The sequence below is a fragment of the Zonotrichia leucophrys genome, chromosome 5 (assembly GCF_028769735.1).
Source record: "Zonotrichia leucophrys gambelii isolate GWCS_2022_RI chromosome 5, RI_Zleu_2.0, whole genome shotgun sequence".
Lineage (NCBI taxonomy): Eukaryota > Metazoa > Chordata > Aves > Passeriformes > Passerellidae > Zonotrichia > Zonotrichia leucophrys.
In genome coordinates, this window is record NC_088175.1 from 38,825,580 (window position 1) to 38,834,825 (window position 9,246).

Genomic DNA, 9,246 nt, shown 5'->3' on the forward strand with positions numbered 1-9,246 from the left:
AAATAGAGTTCTGGGGCACAAAAATAAAAATTATTCCTATTTTATATTTTTTGAAAGTGTCATATTATGTTAGATGTATGGTTTTCTGTCGGTACACAGTTTGTGGTAATTGGGAGTGGGGCTGTGGCAGAATCTCATCCCCAATGGGCACAGCTGTGAGCAGCAGGTGAGCAGCACTGACAGCAATTGACCTGGAGTGCCCAGGGGCACTGACCAACCACCAAAGGGAACAGAGGGCACACAGGTGCAGTGCATCAACATGAGGGGTATAAAAGTTTGGGCTAAAGAGCAATAAGGGCAGACACTTCTAACCTTCTGAAGTGAGGTGTTACTCTATATGGATAGACACCTGAAGTCTTCTGATGTGGTATGGTGTTACTCTGTATGGGTGAATGCTTAAAGCCTTCTGCAATTCTATGGTGATGCTTTGTGTATTGTGGCCCTCTCAACTACAGCACGTGCTGTGACAGTTTTCATTCACAATTCATTCTCACTACCTCTAGTGTTACTGATCTGTTGCTCCTAATTGTGCCAAGCATTGTATCCATGAATCCTATTCAAATCTCTTGATGATCATTTCAGGTCTAAAAGCAGCTGCATCTGGGCTAGAGCCCAGCAGGCTTTTGCAGGTCTAAGAGGCAGAGATGTCACCTGGCCTCAGGTGAGTGCTGTTCATTTTCTAACACCCATAGTGGTTTGCTGTGTGACTTTAATCCAGTTACTTTTCTGCATCCTGGTCTTTGCCAGATGCAAACAATGAGCACACCACTTCTGGGCTTTGAGAGCTCTAAACAAAATGTGATAGCCCTTCTTACATGCTAGGGTCACAAAAGAAGTGAGATGCTCCTTAGTTAAGTGCTTAAACAGCAGGTTTTCTTAGGTGGTCCATAAACTACATTTGCATAAATCAACAGAGAGGATTGAGATTAGAAGGAAAAAAACTAATACATGATAAAGGTAAACTTTCTGTACTGAATAGTGTTTCTCCCCCTGTCTCTGGGTATGCTATGCTATATGATTGCTGTCATCAAAAGGGGTGTGCATAAGAACTTGAAAAACCAAACCAGCCTGTCTCTAATTTGTTCCATATATCACAATCCTGCAGGTGGCTTTATTCCTAAAGTGCTGGGCTGTGCTGATGTTGAAGCCTCTTGCTCCCAAGACCTACTTCTGGACTAAACTGCTGCATCAGGATTAATCACCTGCCTAAAAAGTAAGCTCATTTTTTTACTGAAGTCATTGTTTATAAAAGAGCTGTAGGCTGCCAAAATGGTTTTGCTGTGATGATTTTATCAGGCACTCAACTGATGTACTCCCTGCCATTCTCATTTCTGCATCACTAGTTTTCTCAGTGGTAAACAAATGACTTTGCTTCAATGAATTAGTTGTGGACACAAACATGAGCCTCAACACCTTCTAATAAATTAACAATCTCAGCCTGTATCACTAAATCAGAAGAGATTGCTTGTAATGTGAAAACTAATTTATAGATTTTGTGAACACAGTACCAGGTGGACTAAAACTGAGAGCTGTAAAGCTCTCCTATTGTTTGGGGGGAAAAAAGTGCCTGACTCTTCCACTTTCTGTGTCTCCTAAGTGTAGGTAGGCAGATATATGCATACATAAACAGCACTGGTTATTGATGAGATACTATTCAATGTGTCCCAAACTAGTATCCTGTTTGCATAAAATGCATGAAAATATATTCTTTTTTCTAATAATACTAATGATTATCATTAACTTCTGGAGCATCCAGAGCTCTATATGGGATGTTCCAGAAATTAATGGTAATTAATAATATCTTTACCATATGGGTAAAAGAGGATTTTTCCTTCCCCAATAGCTTTTGCTGCCTGTGAGGCATGCGGTCAAACCTGCTGATAGGATTTGAAGCTGGCAGCTGTGCCCCACACCTGTGAGCCCAAATCTAGTCCTCAGCAGGGACTGAGGTTGCCATTCCACTTCACAGAGAGTTTCCCAGCTTAGAGAAATAAGCTGTCCTCACGATAACTACAAAATCAAGCACATGCCTGGTTCTAAGGGGTTTTTTTTAAGTCCAGTGGTTTGGAGGTTTTTTCCACACCCTTTGCTTCTAACAGTTCATGCATCTTCCCAGCTACTTTTTCGGCTTAAGGATATCTACTTTCCATTGTTCATGGATTCTGGATGTCTGGATTTCATTCCAGACATTTATTTGTGGGAAGTCCTACACATTGGGAGGCAGGTATAAAGAGTGAATGAGATAACCTGCTGAAAGTTTCTTTGCAATTATTTCTGAATTGTGTCTCTCCAGTGATCTGTGGTGATATTCTGTTCTCTCCAAGATGGCAATTGGTTTTCAGCTGCTTATTTCTGCCCACTGAGTTGGCAGCACCACACAACACACCGCTCCAGCTGTTGAGTACAAGTGTGAGATTTAGTTCCTAAAATGCTCTGCAGGTTGGTAATGAAAGCAGTGAGCAGGTAAATACACCCTTAGCTGGCAAGAACAAGCATTCTGACAGGCACCAGAGAAAGGCATCTGTAATAATGCAGGAGTTCCCCAATACAGAATTGCCAGTGTTAAGAGAGCAATGCTCTGTGCATTGGAAACCCTATACTTCACCAGGCCTTGCACTTCCTGTGGGGAATCCCAACTCTGTCTGAATAAGTTAATTCCAAATGTTCTGGTGTCAGATCTATATTCAGAAGCTAAAGTAAGCACTGCTTGCTAGAAATCTTCTCCCTTCCAAACAGTTGGTTCAAATTCCTAAATGGTCTTGATGCTCTTCTCTGCACTCAGACTGAATCATTCTGAAAAGGGAGGTAGTACAACCCACTCATGTTAATGAGCCAAACTTTTGGTCAGAACTGGAAAAAAATAATGGGTGCATGCAACATTGTTCTCTTCCAAAGCTGCTTTTGTTCGTTTACATGACAACACTGCTGATCTGCTGGAAAAGACCCTGCCTACCAAGACACAGTTTGAGTAATAACAGTAATTTCCACCTGGCTTCTGGTGATGCTAATCCAGGACCACTAATCATGTAGTGTTTTGTTTCTATATCACAAAGTTTGGCATATGAGGTAGAATGTAAATATCCTTGCAAATGGTTGTATTTAAAGCCCTGCAGGAATTGAGTTTAAAATCATATTGTTTTAATATTAGTTTTCATTCCATCCTAGAATACAATTCTAAATTTCATTTGAAATTACAGAAATCACAGAAAATATTCTGTTCTAAAGTTTAAACATGCATTTTAAATACCTCACGTGATTCACTTGAAGTTAATTTTGGATCACTCTGATTAATTGCTTTGATTTTTATTTAAGATTTGCCTGTTATTTACTCTTCTTCCACTTTTTTAAACAAACATACAAAAAAAACCCCAAATACATACCCCACAACACTGAAATTGAAATAATCCCTAGGGAACTTGCGGTATCAGCAATTGCCAAAGGCAAAGCAGCCCAGCTGAGGCATTTTGGCAGTTTGTAGCTTTACTGCAGACTGTTACTTATTAGTGTAAGGTCTGGGATGCAGCAGCTGCACAGCTCTGACTTCATCCAGGTGAGCAGCAGTGCAACATCCACACCCCAGAGAATATGCTCAATTGAATTCCCTGTGTGGCTGAGTATGAGCTCCCTGCACTCTTAAGGGATGCAGCTTTACTCAACAATCAGGTCAGATGCCTCTTGCTAAGCAAAGGTGAGCTGAGGAAATAATGAGCCTTCTCTGACCAAGGAATGCTTCTTCCTCCACATGTTTTCTGTTGCTCAGCTCCTGATGCTTTTAGGCTTTCCAGGAGTCCTTAATTTCTCTCCAGAAACAAATTCAACCTGACCTGGGAATTCCTTTGTCATTTCTTCCACAGTAGCCTAGAAGTACATGTTGAGCACACACAGATAAAGCCACTTGAACAGTGCCACCATCATTGCACAGCCAGCCCTTGAACAGAAAAGTACTTTGCTGTGAAGCCAGAGAAGAATGTAGGTCAGCATAATAACATTTGACCTACACTTTCCTCTGGTGACAGTAATAGGCTTAAGGACTGTGATCCTGATGCCTTTTGAAAACCTGTTTTGTGCTTGGTAGAAACAGAGTAGAAGTTTAATTAAAGAGATGAAACTGTGGCAGCAAGACTGCCTAGAAATGAACAGATGAGGACCACTGATTTACAGGCTATTGCTGAGCTCAGCTTCTCTTCTAGAAAGCACACTGCTATTTTAATGTATGAGCCCAAAGCCAGTTTCTAATGTATTTTCTGCAAAAATGTGAAATAGTTCTGGCACATCTCATCAGAGACAGGACCCTGGCTTTAGAAGGAATGCCACCTGGGCCACTGCAGCCACCCCCTGATGTTCCTATGGGATGAAACACAGGGTAAGTTTGCCTTTCCATTCCCATGTTGGTCATTTTAATGCTTTTATTTTCTGGCAATCAGAATATATCAGCATTTGTATTTGGGAGCATTTTTTCTAATACAAAGTAGAGTGCATTAACATTTGTGACACCAAAAATATTGTGTAGTTTTTAATTTCTTCGCTTTGTTTTCCAGCACTTGTTAAAAAGAGGAAAATTACCTTAGAAGGCTGGAACAGGAAAGGTCTTAATTCTTTTTTTTTTTTTTCCTCCATCTTCAGCTATTCACCATCATCCTGCCAGCTGTCTTTCCCCACACACATCAAGCTGTACTTTTAAGAACAATTACATCACAAGGGGGTGTACTGGGTCTTTTGTTCTTGTATGGTGGTATGAAATTCTACCTGCCCCTTTTTTTTCTCTCAAAAAAAAAAGTCCCTAAAGTCTTTCACAGACTCTTTGGCTGATCTTTCCCTCCTCAGTGGCATAATACCTTGATCAAGTTCATCATTTAAAAGACAACAAAGCTCCCTGAATTCTTTACTCTGATATGAGATATAAAAGGTATGAGCACATGTGAAGCTGAGGTCTCAGTGTCAGCACCTTTAAAATGTTCATCAAACACAACAGTACTATAAGGGGCTGTGAAATATTTGAAAATAATGATCTGAGTCTTTCCAAAACCAAAGCAGACTGGACCAAATGAGTGCTGTTGCAGGAATGAAACATGTTGTCTCATTTTTATGACAGTACAAATATTGCCAGAGAAGATATCTATCAAAATCAGATCAAAGTTTCAAGCCAAATGGACAAAGTATTTCAAGATAATTCACTGTACCTGTGGATTGGCAGAATAAATATTTCTGTTTTTCTTTCATATTGCCTTTAGATAGAAGAACAAGGAGCAATCCAGCACTCTTGTAGGTAGAAAAGCAATGTCATGAACTTTTCCCTTGGAAACACAGGTAAGGGAAAGGGTCTGGACTGGCCTGTGGCAGGAGCTCACAGTAGCCCCTGAAACACAGGGCTGGATTCATGCCCAACCCCACAGGGATGCTCATCTCCTCCAAATCTGTCTAGCTGAGGATGTTGTGATGTTCTAGTTTTCCTAAGGGAGGATGGAGGCTCTTGGCAGAGGATTGGAAAAAAAAGAAAAAAGTGTGCCTGACACAGAAAGGGATTGATTCAGCCTTCTGCTTTTCTTGAGCAACCTCTAAAGTTCCTCTAGAGCTAAAGCTTAATTTTAAACCTTTTTGTTGTTTTGGGGTTTTTTTTACCCCCTGGCAGAAGACCTGTGAGCCTGCACTCCCAGCACTCCCATTCTCCCCCACAGAAGCCTTCAGACCCTGACCTAGCCAGGTGTGTTCAGTCTGCAGGGCTTACAAAGCTGATCCAATGTCAAGCTCATCTGATTTTCCTTTTAAATAATGAGGTGAATGAAATCTGAGATTCAAATATCCTCAAGGTATGGGTCTCAAAAGTCAGACCCAGACCTTCTGCCCACCTCTTGGCTTTACTACAATGTCACAGTAGCATCTCAGGGTTTAAAACACAGCATGCAGTATATTACATTAATTCTGTATGTGCATACATATGAAGATATTTATAGCATGGGAATGATTCATGAAAGCAACCACAAATTCCTCTGTAAACATTTAGGAGTTGTAATTAAAGTAATTAGAAGTATTAATTACTTTACAGAAGCCATGTAGGATGCAAGATCCATATTACAGTTATTCTGTCACAATTTCAAGCCCTTTGAATTAATTTTACTCTGGAAACTCCTCCAGCCTATTTGCATCATTTTGCACTCTGAACTTGCTGTCTAGACAGACACTCTTCACTTGACTTGCAGTGCTATCATAAGCCATTTTAAATTACAATTTCATATAAGCAATGCCCAAAATCAAATTTTCTGGATTCAATTGAAACTTATGTAGTGAATAATGGATAACTGGACTAAGAAACTGTGAAATACAGGTCAAGAGTAGGATGCTGAGAGATGTAAAAATAACTACATTTTCCAATTTCTTTAAATTAATTTCATTCACATCCTTGATGTGATCCTTCACAGGCCTTTCTTTTGCTTTTTACTGTTCTGCAACTGCCCCGCTCAAGTGGTAGAATAAATATTACAGAAAATATATTTAAAATTAATTTAGAATCCTTAAAGATCCTAAGGCAATAATTCCTCAAGTCTTGGATTCCTGTAACTGCTTAAGAATCAAAACTGAGAGAAATTACTAGTAACCCTTAAAAAGTTAAAAATCCAATAACAAAGCCTGTGTTTTGAGTCTAGGAAGAAGAAAAATAGTGCTTGTGTCACAAATTGTTTGTTAGCTTCAGTAAATATATCACACCAGGTCTAGATTTATACTAGTAATAGTTATAAATGTTTTTTCTGGGGGGAGGGGGGGGAACATTTATTGCAAATATATACATATTCCTACCCAATTTCCTGGTAACTGCATTGCTGAGGAGAGAAGTTGTTAAAAATTTGTAATTTGATTTGCTATAATTGTCTGGCAGGGTTACTTGGAAGCTCTTTGTCCAGTGATGTGTGTTGAGAGTAATACATTTTTCATTTCCTAATCTAACAAAAAAAAATTCCCTATGATGGCATTAACATTATTTTAGATTAACTGAGTGAAAGAACTTGCTGGAATTGTATTAAAAATGTATAAATTAATATGAGTTATCTATCTGCCATAAAGTGTTTCTAGGTGACTTTAAGTGAGTACTTTCCCATCTAAGAATCAAGCTATTTAAGTCTAGGAACACATTACTGCTTTTATTACAGAGTTTGAAATTCTCACTAATTCTCTTCTTTGACCTTTTAAAAAAAATTTTATTGCAGTTTTAAGAGAGAGTTTTTATTTCCAGGTGAAACACTTTCTCTTGAAATATCTCTCACACAATGAAGTACAAAAGGCTGCACAATAGAAAGCAGAAAAAGGCCAAACCCAGGGCTTGATGTGCTCTGCCCAATAAAGAAGGAAGACTGCAGTCAGGAGAAAGCAAAGGTATTAGTTTTGCTTGAAATAACCAGGTTTTTGCTTGAAAAAATAAATGTTTATGTGAATTTTCCATTGCAGTTTTTCTTTCTTGTCAAATACCTTACAGATTCTAATTCTTTCTGGACATCCACCCTCTCAGAACAGTGGAGTGAGCACAATGTCTGTGAGTGGTTGCAATTTTGCTATCACCAGTACAAAGTAGATTTCAAATGCATTTCCTTTTCCCACTTTGATATCAATGACTTGGATTATGCAGCATGGCCCAGGAACAGCTTGTGGATGCTGCAGGCCTTTGTGGAGAATACTTGTATTTCATCTTACAGAATAGCAGGATGCATGGTTAGCGTTCCAGAAATTGAAGTCAAAACATAAGGCATTGCATTTTTGTGTGAGTTTAACAAAAAATGTGGAATCCGCATTCCTGAGCATTGAAAAAAGGCAAAATACAGAGGCTACTTAGATCCTGCATGAGGAGTATGCAGAAAAGGGGCAGGCTGACAGCAATCTCTGCAAGCTGTAGCCTCAATCCCACACATTCCAGGCTCATCTTTGCAAACCAGTCAGGTTTCCAAAGGGACACAAGCTCTTCTCTCTCCTTTGGTTTTTCTACTCAAAGTGGTCAACCTGAATGCTCCAAGGGAGGTTTGAATTCTGACAGGATATAGAAAGAAACAACATGTTATTCCTGTAACTTGAAGTAGTTTGCTTCTTAAAGAGTAAAGGAGAAGTTTTGTTTGATGGTGTTATTGGGCATACTGCTCTGATAATCCACCTCATTAGAAGTGTGCTTAATGATGCACTTGAATGAAAACATTTTTAATTTACTATTTTCAACCTTGTGCCAGAAGATTTATTTTTGCGTAAATGAGCTGAGATTCAAAAAGTAATCAATTGCTAGTTCAGTGTAAGTGAAATAGAAGTGCACTTGCTGCTGTAGATGCCCTTTCTTGCTCTTCAGTCCTGCCAAAGATCAATTAGTGTGCATGCCAGGCTTTGGCAATTCTACCCAGCTCCATTGTGGTGATACGAACAAAGAGTTTCCACTAAGCAGGGAATTTCAGAAGGTCATTTCCCTATGCCCCAGCAATGAGAATCTGAGGAGCATTTTAGCTGCTCAAATCCCTCAGTGGGTCAAGCCTTCTCTGAATTACAGGAGTATTTGACCAAACTGGAGTTTTATGACTGCTGGAAAAGGATTAAAGGCTTAGGCATGCAAGTCCTGGAGGATCTCGTGGGAGCTGCCACTGTCAGTGGCTCCCAGGGGTGAGCACCTGCTTAGTCACAATGTGCTGGAATTTATCCATCCCTCACTGGTCCACTACCCACCTTTGAACTGCCCAGTGGGGAGTGGAGGCTGGCAAGGCAGAAAGAGCAGCAGAAGGTGACCTGGGTACACGGTGAACAGGGAGGGGCAGGCTGAAGCTGAAACAGCATCACTGACTGACTGAGAAGACCAGAGGCAAAGCAGTAGGAAAATACATGGATAAGCTTTATCAAAGTGCAGCAGGGCTGTGCAGTGACTGAGACTGCTGTCAATAGGCTGGGAAAGGTGAGCAAGACTAGAGACTGTCACAAGGGCAAAACAACCCTGTGTTTAGGTTGGCACTGCTCTGCTGTGGGACTGACAGTCATCACTTTCTTCCGTACAGTGTTCATATATCATGTCAGAGAGGCCATTCTGAAAGCAATTATTAAATGTAGGAGATAAGGAAGTTATTAAGGGAATTAAATAATACAGAGCTGTGAAGAAAGTCTCATTAAGAAAATTAACTTTTTATAGTCTGTAGAAAGATTGGACATTTGTCAGGAAACAAACTACAACAGCTCATGAATATGCCCCTCATGAATAACACAAGGCCTGTGAGAAAAGACAGTGGTCCAGCAATG

The 9,246-nt window shown here is 39.9% G+C and overlaps 1 long non-coding RNA gene across 1 annotated transcript; it reads left to right on the plus strand.

The window, feature by feature from the left end:
• Positions 1 to 299: 299 nt before the first annotated feature.
• On the plus strand, positions 300 to 7,427 carry LOC135448781 (uncharacterized). The gene is made up of 8 exons (XR_010440575.1): positions 300 to 367; positions 583 to 661; positions 1,106 to 1,213; positions 2,294 to 2,439; positions 4,264 to 4,363; positions 4,539 to 4,586; positions 5,232 to 5,307; positions 7,226 to 7,427. It is a non-coding gene; the product is annotated as an uncharacterized LOC135448781 (long non-coding RNA).
• The last annotated feature ends 1,819 nt before the right edge of the window (positions 7,428 to 9,246 follow it).